The 13,514-nt window shown below is 44.0% G+C and overlaps 1 pseudogene; it reads left to right on the top strand.

The window, feature by feature from the left end:
* The window catches only part of LOC101357387 (putative gonadotropin-releasing hormone II receptor), a 32,530-nt pseudogene that overhangs the window by 656 nt on the left and 18,360 nt on the right, over window positions 1-13,514 (top strand).

The raw sequence follows: 13,514 nt of genomic DNA, 5'->3' as shown, positions 1-13,514 counted from the left end.
GAGCTGCCCACCTTCTCAGCCGCAACCAAGGTCCGAGTGGGAGTGACCATTGTGCTGTTTGTTTCTTCAGCCTGAGGGAACCTGGCCGTGCAGTGGTCAGTGACATGGCCGCAACCCAGCCAGATCTGCCCCTCTCCAGTCCGGCGACATTTTGCCCATTTAGCAGCTTCAGACTTACTGGTCACTTTTGTGATTATGCCCCTAGATGCCACCTGGAATATCTCTGTTCGGTGGCTGGCCGGGGACATGGCATGTCGGACACCCCTGTTCCTGAAACTAATGGCCATGTATGCCACAGCTTTCGTGCCTGTGGTTATTGGGCTTTACCGCCAGGCAGCAGTCCTCCACCCCTTTGGACCTTGCTCAGGTGGAAGGAAGCTTCTAGGGGCAGCTTGGGGACTTGGTTTCCTGCTTGCCTTGCCCCAGGTGAATGAGTTGTCTGGACTCATGGCTGGGCTGGATAGGAATTTGGGAGCACAGCATTAGCTTTGGAGTCAAGGGATGTGCATGACAGCCTTAGCCATAAATCCTCAGAATTGGCCCAGAGGAGGAGGATTTGCTGTCATTTCAGCAAGTTAATGTCATTTGCATGTTAATTTACATCTCTGTCTAGAGCCTACCTTTTTAAGTCTTTTATGTTTCTTGGGACAGAATGCAGTCACAAATATTTTCGGGTTCCCGGGTTTCTTGGGAGGCTCCTTGTCCCACTAAAAGCCTCCAGTGGGGGCTTGTGTAGTGGTGAAAAACGAAAGAGATGTTCTTTGGTGAACATTCACTAAGGTAGAAGTCTTAGGTATGAGGCAGTGCATCCAGGCAGTGTGATTGGGTCAAACTTTTGTCTCTTTTGGCTTCTGTACAAAACTAGATACTCCTTGTAAGCGTATATATGGTTTCCTGTGTGATAGTTAAGGAGTCTGGGTAGGTTTGTTTTTTGTGTATGTGTGTGTTATATTTAGAAAACTAGTAACAAAATGGAAGGCGCCACCTCCAAAGATCCTTAGGACAGACAGAGCCCACTAAACATTGTGCCAGACTACCACTAACATTTTGTAGGAAGATGTATGCCCATATGAAATTTTCAAAATCCGTATTACCAACCAAAAATCTGAACACAATTAGTAAGAATGCATTCCATTACTGAAAACACATGCCATCATGAAAACATTTAAAACTCTAAAAAATTGAAGCTTAAAAGAGTCAAAGTAGTGCCCTCTGTCTGTGCCTCTGCCTTCAGTTTTCCGTTACTTACACTTGGCTTCCACCTCTTTCATTCTTTCATATCCATCCCCTTCAGGAGATCCAGTGGAAAAAAAGCCCTATGCCGGGGAGGAAACTTATATGGGGGGTTAATAAAAAGAGAGTGAAGTCAGGAGCTTTGGGTAAGACTTTGTGGTACATTCGTTGATCTATTAAAAAAATGCATCACATCCAGGTACACTCAAGTGCTAAAGGCAGAGCATGATAAGGTTGGATTTTCTTCAAGCCCTTTGTTAAAGAAATCCCTTACTCTTGTGTGTGTAAATGGAAACAACTGACCAGCTCTGTTTAAATGATTTTAGAATGGGTATTTCCCTTCCTTATCTCCTCAACCTTCCTTTTTCCCACATCTTAACCTTTATATCCAAACCACCCACCGCCCTCTCCCAGGATCCACCTGGTCTTATCAAAAGAAAACATTCTGAACAAAATGGCCCAAATCATTCACTCATTCCAATTGTTAGTCCCCCTAACTTTCCTTTAAAAAGCTCAGTTCTTTGTCTCAGTGGAGTTGCAGCTCAGACTGAGTTTTGGTGTCTCACTCTCCCCGCTGTAGGGATCCTACTCCCCCATTACAGTGCTCCATCTTCCCCCCATTTTAGTCCTTTCTCTTCCCTTACAATAGTGTTTTTTGAATAAAAGTCACCCTTGCCTGTTTTTACATGGTCCAGTGAAATTATCTCTCTGATAAGAAACAAAGTCCTGTCTTCAAGAAATTTACAGAACAGCGCAGGAGACAAATTAGTAGGCAATTACAATATAGTGTGCAGACATAAGTGTGAAGCTAAAGGTAAGCATAAGGAGCCTAAGAACAATGGAGGGATGTCTGACCCCGTCTTGGACAGTCGGGAAAAACTTACCAAAGATGTTAAAATTTGCTTCTTGAAAGATGGATAGGTGTTAGCCAAGTTAAAGCAGGAGGAATGCTGGGAAGAGTGGAGAATAGGGCATTTCAGAGTGATTGCTGATGAGGCTGGGGGGTGAGGGCAGTATAAAAAATAGTGAGTAATGAGCCTGGTGGGGAAGGGCCAGCTCACATATATTAAGTTTGTACTCTATCCTGAGGGCAATGGAGAGATTAAAGCAATTAAAAGGTAGAGAGTGATGTAATCAGATGTGTACTTTTTACTTTGGCTCCATTGTGGAATGGAAATAAAGGGAGCACCTCACCTTGACCAGTTAATTGAATCTCAGTCTTGAAAAGGAGCTAGAAATGTAGAGAAAAGCTAAGTCTAAAGCAATTCCTTATCAACAAAACAAAAAACGACTATCACCGTCATGGAGGTTTTGTGGGTAGGGATAGAGCAAACGGCATCTCTGAGACTAGGATTAGGATTCTTATGTCTGGAAGGGGGCTAAAAAGGGTATTAATTTCAGTCTATACAATGAGAATGCATTATAAATTCAGATTTAAGATTTGATCCTTAAATTCTCAATATTAGAAATATAACTATTAAGAGTTAGTCTGGCTATAGTTCTAAGACAAGTAATATTGCTCCCAATAGTATGTTGTAAACATGAACCTTTGTTAGCCCAAGCTTCAAAAAGAATCCTGTTATGACAGTGCAATAGAATTACACAGTTGGACTTATTTACATGAAGCAAATTTTTAATATGGATTGGGAATTAGAAGCCTGTTTTTGTTGCATTGTTTGCTTGTTTTTATATTGCTTTTGTTTTGTTTTGTTTTGTTTTTCTCCTGAGTCTAGGCTCTGCCACTAACTAGGTGTATGACTTTGGCCAAGTTACTTGAAATTTGTGGGCCACAAGGTGATCGCATAGAGATGAATTTCATTCTTCCTTGCAGCCTGACAATCTGACAGTAATTGCAATCTCCATTTGCTTCATTGGCAAACTGGTGAAACATGTGCAAAGGTGATATTTTTGGTTCCAGATTAGTGTCCCCGTGGATAAATTCTGCAATTGTCCATATGCTGTAACTGTATCTAAAATATGAGCGTCAATAATTTTTTTTTTCAGTGTGGTGTAATATTGGTGAGAGCATATTGTGGGTAGTTAGAAATTACTTATTTTTGTAAGCCTAAAGTTTCCAAGTATCAGAAGTATTTGAAAGGAAGCTTTTATATAGTAAGTAGTAAATTTCAAATAAAATAGGGAAAAGGAGAAGTAAGAGGAGGGCTGTGGACCAAACTAAAGTACAGAAGCCTTGACAACTTTTATACCTCTCTTCATAGTGTCTCCAGTACTTCTAGGTATAGCACAAAAAACAAAACAAAACCAAAAAACCCCAGAATATATGAATTTATGTTAAAGAAAGAGGAAAGGCCCTTATCAGAGACCATTACCCAACTCACTCAGAGTAGACTGGTCATAACTCCAAACATTTCATAAAGCTTGTATGTCTATGGCTGATACTATTCACTTTTCCTAAAAGTCCCTCATGCCTGCTGAAATGACTTCCCCAAATGCCTTTGACCTAGGAACCTGATGCCTACTGAACTTGTGTTTTATCAAAGGAATGGTGACTCAGTCTACATTACCAGAACCAAGGTACTAACCCTGAAGCTTGCAACTGAAAAATACTCTTAACTGATTCAAATAAACAAACAAAAAATCCAGCACCTTATGAAAAACGGGGAGGGGAAGCCAACAGCATGTGGAAAATGTTGTTATGTTGTTGTTAGGTGCCATCCAGTCGGTTCAAACTCATAGCGACCTGATGTACAACAGAATGAAACACTGCCAGGTCCTGTGCCATCCTCACAAATGTTGCTATGTTTGGCCCATTTTTGTAGCCACTGTGTCAGTCCATCTCATTGGGGGTCTTTCTCTTTTTTACTGACTGTCTACCAAGCATGATGTCCTTCTTCAGGGACTGGTCCCTCATGATAACATATCCAGAGTACATGTGGCGAAGTCTTACCATCCTCACTTCTAAGGAGCATTCTGGCTGTACTTCTTCCAAGACAGTTTTGTTTATTCTTCTGGCAATCCATAGTATATTCAATATTCTTTGCCAACACCATAATTCAAATGCATCAGTTCTTCTTCGGCCTTCCTTAGTCATTGTCCAGCTTTTATTATCCAGCTTTCACGTACACACGAGGCAATTAAAAATACCCTGGTCTATAGGGTCACTAAGAGTCAGAATCGACTCAACGGCAACAGGTTTTGGTTTGGGTCAGGTGCACTGTGATGGTTAAGATTGTGTGTCAGCTTGGCTGGGCCATGATTCTCAGTGTTTATATGTGATCACTCCCATGATTGAATCTGCTGTGAGTAGCCAATCCGTTGAAATGGATTTTCCTTGGGGGTGTGGCCTGCATCCGAATATAAGCAGACATTCTGGCTTTTGGCTCGTTCTGGATCCTGTGGCTGCCTTCTGTTCATCTGATCTCTGGTTCTTGGGACTTGAGCTATCAGCTTATCTGCTGATCTTTGGATTCATTAATCTTCACAGCCTGTGAGTGGAGCCCTGCTCTCTGGCCTGCCGATCTTGGGTTCGCGAGCCCCTGCAGCTACATGAATCAGGAGAAGCCTTGCTGTCTTGCCTGCCTGTCTTGGGATTTGTCGATAGTCACAGCCTGTGATCAAGAGCCCTGCTTTCCGATCTGCTGAACTTGGGTTCACCAGCCCCTGTGGCTACGTGAATCGGGAGAAGCCTCTATCCTAATCCACGGACTTGGGATATTCCAGCCTCTTTTACAATTGCGTGAGCTGTGTCTTTGATATAAATCTCTTTCTGTATATGTTTACATGCCTTACTGGTTTTGCTTCTTTAGAGTACCCAGCCTAAGACATTTGGTACCGAGAGTGGTTCTAGAGAAACAAAATTGTTTGGATGAGTTTTCTAAATTGGTTCTCAAGTCTGGTTAGTCTTAAAGATGTTGATGACTCTGCTTCCAGCAGTAAAGAGGGCACTGCTAATCCATGGCATGAAGTGGCAATACAAATAAGCAAAATATCACCACCAGCAGATCAGGTATTGGTGAAAGGTGAGGCTCGGGGTGAACACGTGTGATATCTTTCTACACTTTAGTCAGAATGAGAAGTGTAAGGAAGCTGGTTGGTCCTACTTTAGCTAGACAAACTGGTGAAAGAAAGAGATGTGCTCAGGGCTTCAGAGTCAAAGCTCAAGTGCCACATAAATGACCTCAAGGCTTCCACTTGTGCTTTGAAAGAAAGTGATTTCTTGTAGTGACAGAGCTAAAACTGCCGAAAACCAAACCCAAAGTCTTGTTGTAAGAGTAGCTATTGTAAGAGTAGCTGAACTACAATGCCAGCTCAACTGCCAACCTCGAGAGGTGTCTGAAGTTAAAGTAAGGGCATTAATTGGGAAGAAATGGGATCCTGAAACTTGGGATGGGGACATATGGGCAGATAATCAGGAAGCTGGGGACACTGAGCCCCTAAATTCTGTTGAATCACTCCTGCCAGCAGAACCACTCCCATCTGAAGAGATTACTTCATGTTGGTCTGCTAAATCACCCTGCCCAGAAAAATCATTAGCCCCTCCACTCCCATCTAATGAGATTCGCCCCAGCCCAGCTGCCTCTAAGGAGCCCTTGCCTTAGTCATTGCCTGGGGCATCACCTGCGGCAGATGCTTTACAAGACAATGCTGAACGTTCTCAAAACAATTCCTCACTACTGATTCTGGCTTCTAGACCTATAACTAGACTGAAGTCCCAGCGAGCCCTAAAAGGTGAAGTACAAAGTGTGACCCAGGGGAAGGCAGGCTACACTCCAAAAGAACTGCTTGACTTTTCTAATATGTACAAACAGAAACCTGGGGAATATGTGTGGGAATGGCTATTAAGGGTGTGGGATAATGGTGCAAGGAATATAAAGATAGATCAGTCTGAGTTTATTGATATGGGTCCGCTAAGCACAGATTCTTCATTCAGTGTTTCAGCTTGAGAAGTTAGGAAAGGATCTAATAGTTTATTTGGTTGGGTTGCTGAAGCATGGATTCCAAGGTGGCCTGCACTAAATCAAGGTGAAGTACCAGACCCGCCTTGGTATACTGTAGAAGAATGTATCCAAAGGGTTAGGGAAATTGGCATGCTGGAGTGGATTTATCAGGTTAGACCCACAGACCTACACATGGAGTGCCTAGAGGACACACCTTTTACCACAACTGTGAGGAACAAATTTGTGAAGGGAGCTCCAGCATCCTTGAAGACTGCTGTGATTGCTATTTTATGTAAGTCAGATTTGTCAGTGGGAACTGCCCTAACTGAATTAAGATACCTAACTACAATGGGGCTGATTGGACCCCGTGGTAGTAGGGGCCAAGTGGCTGCACTCAATCACCAAAGACAAGGTGGGTGTGGTTACAGTAATGGACAGTGTAGTCAAAGCAGTAATCAGAATAGTCTGACTTGTATGGCCTTATGGCATTGGGTACTTATGGTGTCCCTAGGAGTGAAATAGATAGGAAATCTACTAAATATTTACTTGATCTGTACAAACGGAGGCATTCTACCTCAGGTGAACAGCAGTCTAACTCGAATTGCCAGAATAGAGAGTCACGGTCCCTCAGTCAATTCCCAGATTTGAGTGAGTTTAAAGACTCCAAACCCCTTGAATGAAGGGGAGGCTGGGTCCCCTTGAGGAAGGACTGCAATACAGTGCCAAAAATTTTTACTGTTAATCTTTCTCCCAGCCTTCCTGAAAGTGATCTACAGCCTTTTACGAGAGTGACTGTTCACTGGGGAAAAGGAAATAATCAGACTTTTTGGGGATTACTGGATACTCGCTCTGAAGTGACACTAATTCCAGGAGACCCAAAACGTCACTATGGCCCACCAGTCAGAGTGGGGGATATATGGAGGTCAGGTTATTAATGGAGTCTTGGCTCATGTCTGTCTCACAGTAGGTCCAGTGTGTCCCCAAACCCATCCTGTAGTGATTTCCCCAGTTCCAGAATGCATAATTGGAATAAATATACTCAGCAACTGGCAGAACCCCCCAAATTGAATCCCTGACCAGTGGAGTAGGGCTGCTGTGGTAGGAAAAGCCAAGTGGAAGCCATTCGAACTGCTGCTACCTAGGAAAATGGTAAACCAAAAGCAATACCGCATTCCTGGAGGGATTGCAGAGATTACTGCCACCACCAAGGACTTGAAGGATGCAGGGGTGGTGATTTCCACCACATCCCCATTCAACTCACCTATTTGGCCTGTGCAAAAAACAGATGGATCTTGGAGAATGACAGTAGACTATCAAAAACTTCACCAGGTGGTGACTCCCATTGCAGCTGCTGTTCCAGATGTAGTTTGATTGCTTGAGCAAATTAATACATCTCCTGGTAACTGGTATGCAGCTGTTGATCTGGCTAATGACTTTTTCTCCATACCTGTTTCAAAGGACCATCAGAAGCAGTTTGCCTTCAGCTGGCAAGGCCAGCAATATACCTTCATTTGCCTAACTCAGGGCTACATCAACTCTCCAGCCCTATGTCATAATTTAGTCTGCAGGGACCTTGATCCCCTTTCCCTTCCACAAGATGTCACACTGGTCTATTACATTGATGACATTATGTTGATTGGACCTAGTCAGGAAGAAGTGTCAATGACTCTGGACTTATTGGTAAAACGTTTGCGTGCTAGAGGGTGGGAAATTAATCCCACAAAAATTCAGGCACCTTCCACCCCAGTGAAATTTCTAAGGGTCCAGTGGTGTGGGGCATGTTGAGACATTCCTTCTAAAGTGAAGGATAAGTTATTGCATCTTGCTGCTCCCACAACTAAAAAGGAGGCACAATGCCTAGTGGGCCTCTTTGGATTTTAGAGGCAACATATTCCTCATTTGGGTGTGCTACTCCGGCCTATTTATCAAGTGACTTGAAAAGCTGCTAGTTTTGAGTGGAGCCCAGAACAAGAGAAGGCTCTGCAACAGGTTCAGGCTGCTGTGCAAGCCGCTCTGCCACTTGGGCCATATGATCCAGCTGATCCAATGGTGCTTGAAGTGTCAGTGGCAGATGGAGATGCTGTTTGGAGTCTTTGGCAGGCCCCTATGGGTGAATCACAGCGCACACTCTTAGGATTTTGGAGCACAGTTCTGTCATCCTCTGCAGATAACTACTCTCCTTTTGAGAAACAACTTTTGGCTTGTTACTGGTCCTTAGTAGAGACTGAACGCTTAACCATGGGACACCAAGTCAGTATGCGGCCTAAGCTGCCCATCATGAACCGGGCGTTGTCTGACCCACAGAGTCTTAAAGTTGGACGTGCACAGCAGCACTCCATCATTAGATGGAAGTGGTATACATGAGATCGGGCCCAAGCAAGACCTGAAGGCACAAGTAAGTTGCATGAGGAAGTGGCCCAAATACCCATGGTCTCCACTTCTTTCACATTACCTTCCATCTCCCAGTCTGCACCTGTGGCCTCATGGGGAGTTCCTTATGCTCAGTTGACTGAAGAAGAGAAAACTCATGCCTGATTTACAGATGGTTCTGTGTGATATGCAGGCACCACTTGAAAGTGGACAGCAGCAGCACTACAGCCCCTTTCTGGGACCTCCCTGAAGGACAGTGGTGAAGGGAAATCCTCTCAGTGTACCAAACTTTGAGCACTGCACCTGGTTGTTCACTTTGCTTGGAAGAAGAAATGGCCAGATGTGTGATTATATACTGATTCATGGGCTGTGGTCAATGGTTTGGCTGGATAGTCAGGGACTTGGAAGGAACATGATTGGAAAACTGGAGACAAGGATTTATGGGGAAGAGGTATGTGGATAGACCTTTCTGAATGGGTCAGAGAAGTAAAGATATTTGTGTCTCATGTGAATGCTCACCAAAGGGTGACCTCAGCAGAGGATGATTTTAACAATCAAGTGGATAGGATGACGCATTTTGTGGAAACCAGTCATCCTTTTTCCGCAGCTACTCCCATCACTGCTCAATGGGCTCATGAACAAAGTGGCTACATTGGCAGGGAAGGAGGTTATGCGTGGGCCCGGCAACATGGTCTTCCACTCACCAAGGCTGACTTGGCTGCAGCCACTTCTGAGTGCCCAGTCTGCCAGCAGCAGAGACCAACACTGAGTCCCCAGTATGGCACCGTTCCTCGAGGTGATCAGCCAGCAACCTGGTGGCAAGTTGATTACGTTGGACCACTTCCATCATGGAAAGGGCAGCGTTTTGTCCTTACTGAAATAGACTCTTACTCTGGATATGGATTTGCCTTCCCTGCACGCAATGCTTCTGCCAAAACTACCATCTATGGACTTACAGAATGCCTTATCCACCATCATGGTATCCCACACAGCATTGCCTCAGATCAAGGGACTCACTTCACAGCAAATGAAGTACAGCAGTGGGCCCATGCTCATGGAATTCACTGGTATTACCGTGTTCCCCATCATCCTGAAGCAGCTGGCTTAACAGAATGATGGAATGACCTTTTAAAGACACAATTACAGCACCAACTATGTGGCAGTACCTTGCAACTGCAAGTTTGGGGCAGTGTTCTCCAGGAGGCTGTATATGCTCTAAATCAGCTGTTTTTCCTATAGCCAGGTTCATAGGTCCAGGAGTCAAGGGGTGGAAATGGGAGCGGCTCCACTATTAACCCTAGAGACCCACTTGCAAGATTTTTGCTTCCTGTCCCTGTGACCTTATGCTCTGCAGGTGTAGAGGTCTTAGTTCCAAAGGGAGGAATGCTCCCACCTGGAGACACATCACTGATTACATTGAACTGGAAGCTAAGGATGCCACCTGGCCACTTTGGGCTCCTTATGCCTCAGGATCAACAAAGAAGGGAGTTCCATACTGGCTGGTATGATTGATCCTGATTATCAAGAGGAAAGCAGATTGATATTACATAATGGAGGAAAAGAAGAGTATGTCTGGAATGCAGGAGATCCCTTAGTGCATCTCAGTACTACCATGCCCTGTGATTAAAGTCAATGGAAAACTACAGCAACCCAATTCTGACATGACGACTAATGACCCAGACCCTTCAGGAATGAAGGTTTGGGTCACCCCACCAAGCAAAGAACCATGACCAGCTGAGGTGCTTGCTGAGAGCAAAGGGAATACAGAATGGGTGGTGGAAGAAGGTAGTTCTAAATACCAGTTATGGCCACGTGACCAGTTGCAGAAACAGGGACTGTAATTGTTATGAGTATTTCTGCTTTGTATGTGTGTATCAAATATTTTTGTTTCCTTCACTTAAAAAATATAAGATGTAAACAAGGCTAGTGCGTTTTCAATTGTATGTGTGTTAATTGTATCATGTTAGGCACAAGTATAACTTTATAATTGTCTTTATTCAAAGATTATGTGTGGTTTAAGATGTGTACATGTGCCAAGTTGACAAGGGGTGGACTGTGATGGTTAATATTGTGTGTCAGCTTGGCTCAGCCATGATTCTCAGTTTTTATATGTGATCACTCCCATGATTGAATCTGCTGTGAGTAGCCAGTCATTTGAAAGGGAGTTTACTTGAGGGTGTGGCCTGCATCCCAATGTAAGCAGACATTCTGGATTTTTGCTCATTCTGGATCCTACAGCTGCCTTCTGTTCGTCTGACCTCTGGTTCTTGGGACTTGAGCTATCGGCTTATCTGCCGATCTTGGAATTGGTCAATCTTCACGGCCTATGAGTGGAGCCCTGCTCTCCGACCTGCCAATCTTGGGTTCGCCAGCCCCTGCAGCTATGTGAATCAGGAGAAGCCTTGCAGTCTGGCCTGCCAATCTTGTGATTTTTTGATATTCATACCTGTGAGCAAGAGCCCTGCTTTCCAACCTGCCAGTCTTGGGTTCACCAGCCCCTGTGCTACGTGAATCGGGAGAAGCCTCTATCCTAATCCACGGACTTGGGACGTTCCAGCCTCTACAGTTGCATGAGCTGTTTCTTTGATATAAATCTCTCTATATGTTTATACGCCTTACGGGTTTTGCTTCTCTAGAGAACCCAGCCTAAGACATGCACGTTAGTCCTCAAGGTGACATCTTTGCTTTTTAACACTTTAAAGAGGACTTTTGCAGCAGATTTGCCCAGTGCAATCCGTTGTTTGATTTCTTGACTGCTGCTTCCATGAGCGTTGATTATGGATCCAAATAAAATGAAATCCTTGACGACTTCAATCTTTTCTCTGTTTATCATGATGCTACTTACTGGTTCAGATGTGAGGATTTTTGTTTTCTTTATTTGAGGTGTAGTCCATACTGAAGGCTGTAGTCTTTGATCTTCATCAGTAAATGCTTCAAGTCCTCTTTGCTTTCAGCAAGCAAGGTTGTGCCATTTGCATATCACAGAATGATATGAATGAGTCTTTCTCCAGTCCTGTTGCTGTGTTCTTAAAATGTTAAGTTTTATTATTTAACATTACTTCAGTGTTATAGTTATTGTGCGTAAGACTATTACTAAAGGTCACTTCACAAAGTGGCTGAAAATTTGCCTGAAATTTTAGCAGCATCCATTTTATACAAGATTTATTTTTTTCCGCAGAATTCATCACTGACACACCAGGAAAATCATTTCAGCTAAAAGTGTTAGTGAGGTGGTAGAGATTTTCTTTTTTTTTTATTAAATGCAGTGTTAGAATAGTAGTTGAGAAGGCAGGATTCTTCTAAGTTCCCAGATTTAACAAACTTAGTGAACAGCTCCATATTTAAGCCTAAAGGGAAGTTAGGGATTTTCAAGATACATTACTAACTTTTTAAAAATGACACATGCATGAACCTTTACTCAGTACTGCACTTCTCACCTGGGATTAGTGTAAGATTAAGGAGGAACTGGGAGGAGATACTATGACATAGGAGAATGGGGGGTGGGGAGGGCGTGTCCATTTCTAATAGTCCTCAACTCCACTTCAGCTGTTCCTGTTCCATACTATCCACTGAGCAGTCCCAGTCTCTTTCACACAGTATGTCACCAAAGGCAGCTTCAGACTCACTGGCAAGAGACCACTTATAACCTCTTCACTTTCTGCTGCCTTTTCTGCTGCCATTAACTGCCATGGCCATCTGCTATAGCTGCATTGTCCTCAGTGTGTTCAGTCCCTGGACAAGGAAAGGGAACCATGGTGAGATTCCAATCCCAGGCCCTAATCCTCACCCCCAAAGCTGTTGCCTCTAGCCTAATTACCTAGCTCTCTACCTGACAGCTGCCTATCAGTCACTAATCCAAAGTGAGATCCTCACCATATCTCCAGCACCTGATGCTACAGATCATTTTACTCAACGCATTTGATTCTGAGGAGTCTTTAGGCCTCTGAAGTCAAGTTAGCTGGGCAAGGATTAGGGAGGAAGGTGATGTGTATTTTCCTTTACTGTGTGACACTATCAAGTCTTGAGGTAGACGTGGTGACTTCATATAACACAGCAGCTTGATCAATACCCTTTCTCCAGCATGTTGGCCACAATCCCTGGGGAAAGGGAATCATGGAGTCCCAGGTTGGGAAGGGGAAGGGGGTTTGCAGCATTTATTTCCAATGGTGTGGGGAGAGCTCCATCTTATTATCTCTGCCCCTCCACTAATTCATCCTTTACTCCGTTCAGAAGCTGAGTGTCTCTGAACGAGTATATTTTCTACATTCTCAGCCTCTGCTGATGAATTTGCACTCTGCCACTCCTTAGAAAATTGCCTTCCTGTCTACCTGTGGGCCCTGCAACTGGCCCTCCTTGTCTTTCTGACCTTCATCCTCTGGCTAGGTCTATGGTACCAGTTCTCCCCCACCATGCTAACTGAAGTCCCACCCTGGCCTCAGCCACATCCTATTCCTCTTTGGCCTCCTCAGCGCTCTTCTGGATCCCCTACTCTATGGGGCCTTCATGCTTGGCTGCTGAAGAGGGCACCAAGAACCAGGCACAAGAGTCCTCCAGGAGGGAGGGTCTGGCAGAATGCCCCAGAGACAGCACACACAAATGTGGCAGTAAGGAGGGCAGGAGAAATTTAAGAGACATTCCTATAACATCCATTTGCTCAGGACAGAGTATGTAGGAACAGAATAATTCTTCTCTAATACCATAAGCACATCTCACTGATACTCTTGATCTTTTAGCTTCTAAGACAAAAATACCTAGCAGTGTCTATAGTGTGCAGCTGAGTTTTTTTTTTTACTTTTTTAACACTTTTTTAAAATTTTATTTTTGTTTATTGTTATAGTTTAAATGAAGTTTACATTTCAAGTTAGTCTCCCATACAAAAATTTATACATACATTGTTATGTGACCGTAATTGCTCTCCCCATACTGTGACAGCACACTTCTTCTTTTCACCCTTGATTCCCCATGTCCATTCAACCAGCTGCTAACCCTCTCTGTCTTCCCATCTCACCTCCG

Source organism: Trichechus manatus, unplaced genomic scaffold, assembly GCF_000243295.1.
Source record: "Trichechus manatus latirostris isolate Lorelei unplaced genomic scaffold, TriManLat1.0 scaffold00073, whole genome shotgun sequence".
NCBI lineage: Eukaryota > Metazoa > Chordata > Mammalia > Sirenia > Trichechidae > Trichechus > Trichechus manatus.
This window is presented reverse-complemented; position numbering and strand designations above follow the sequence as displayed.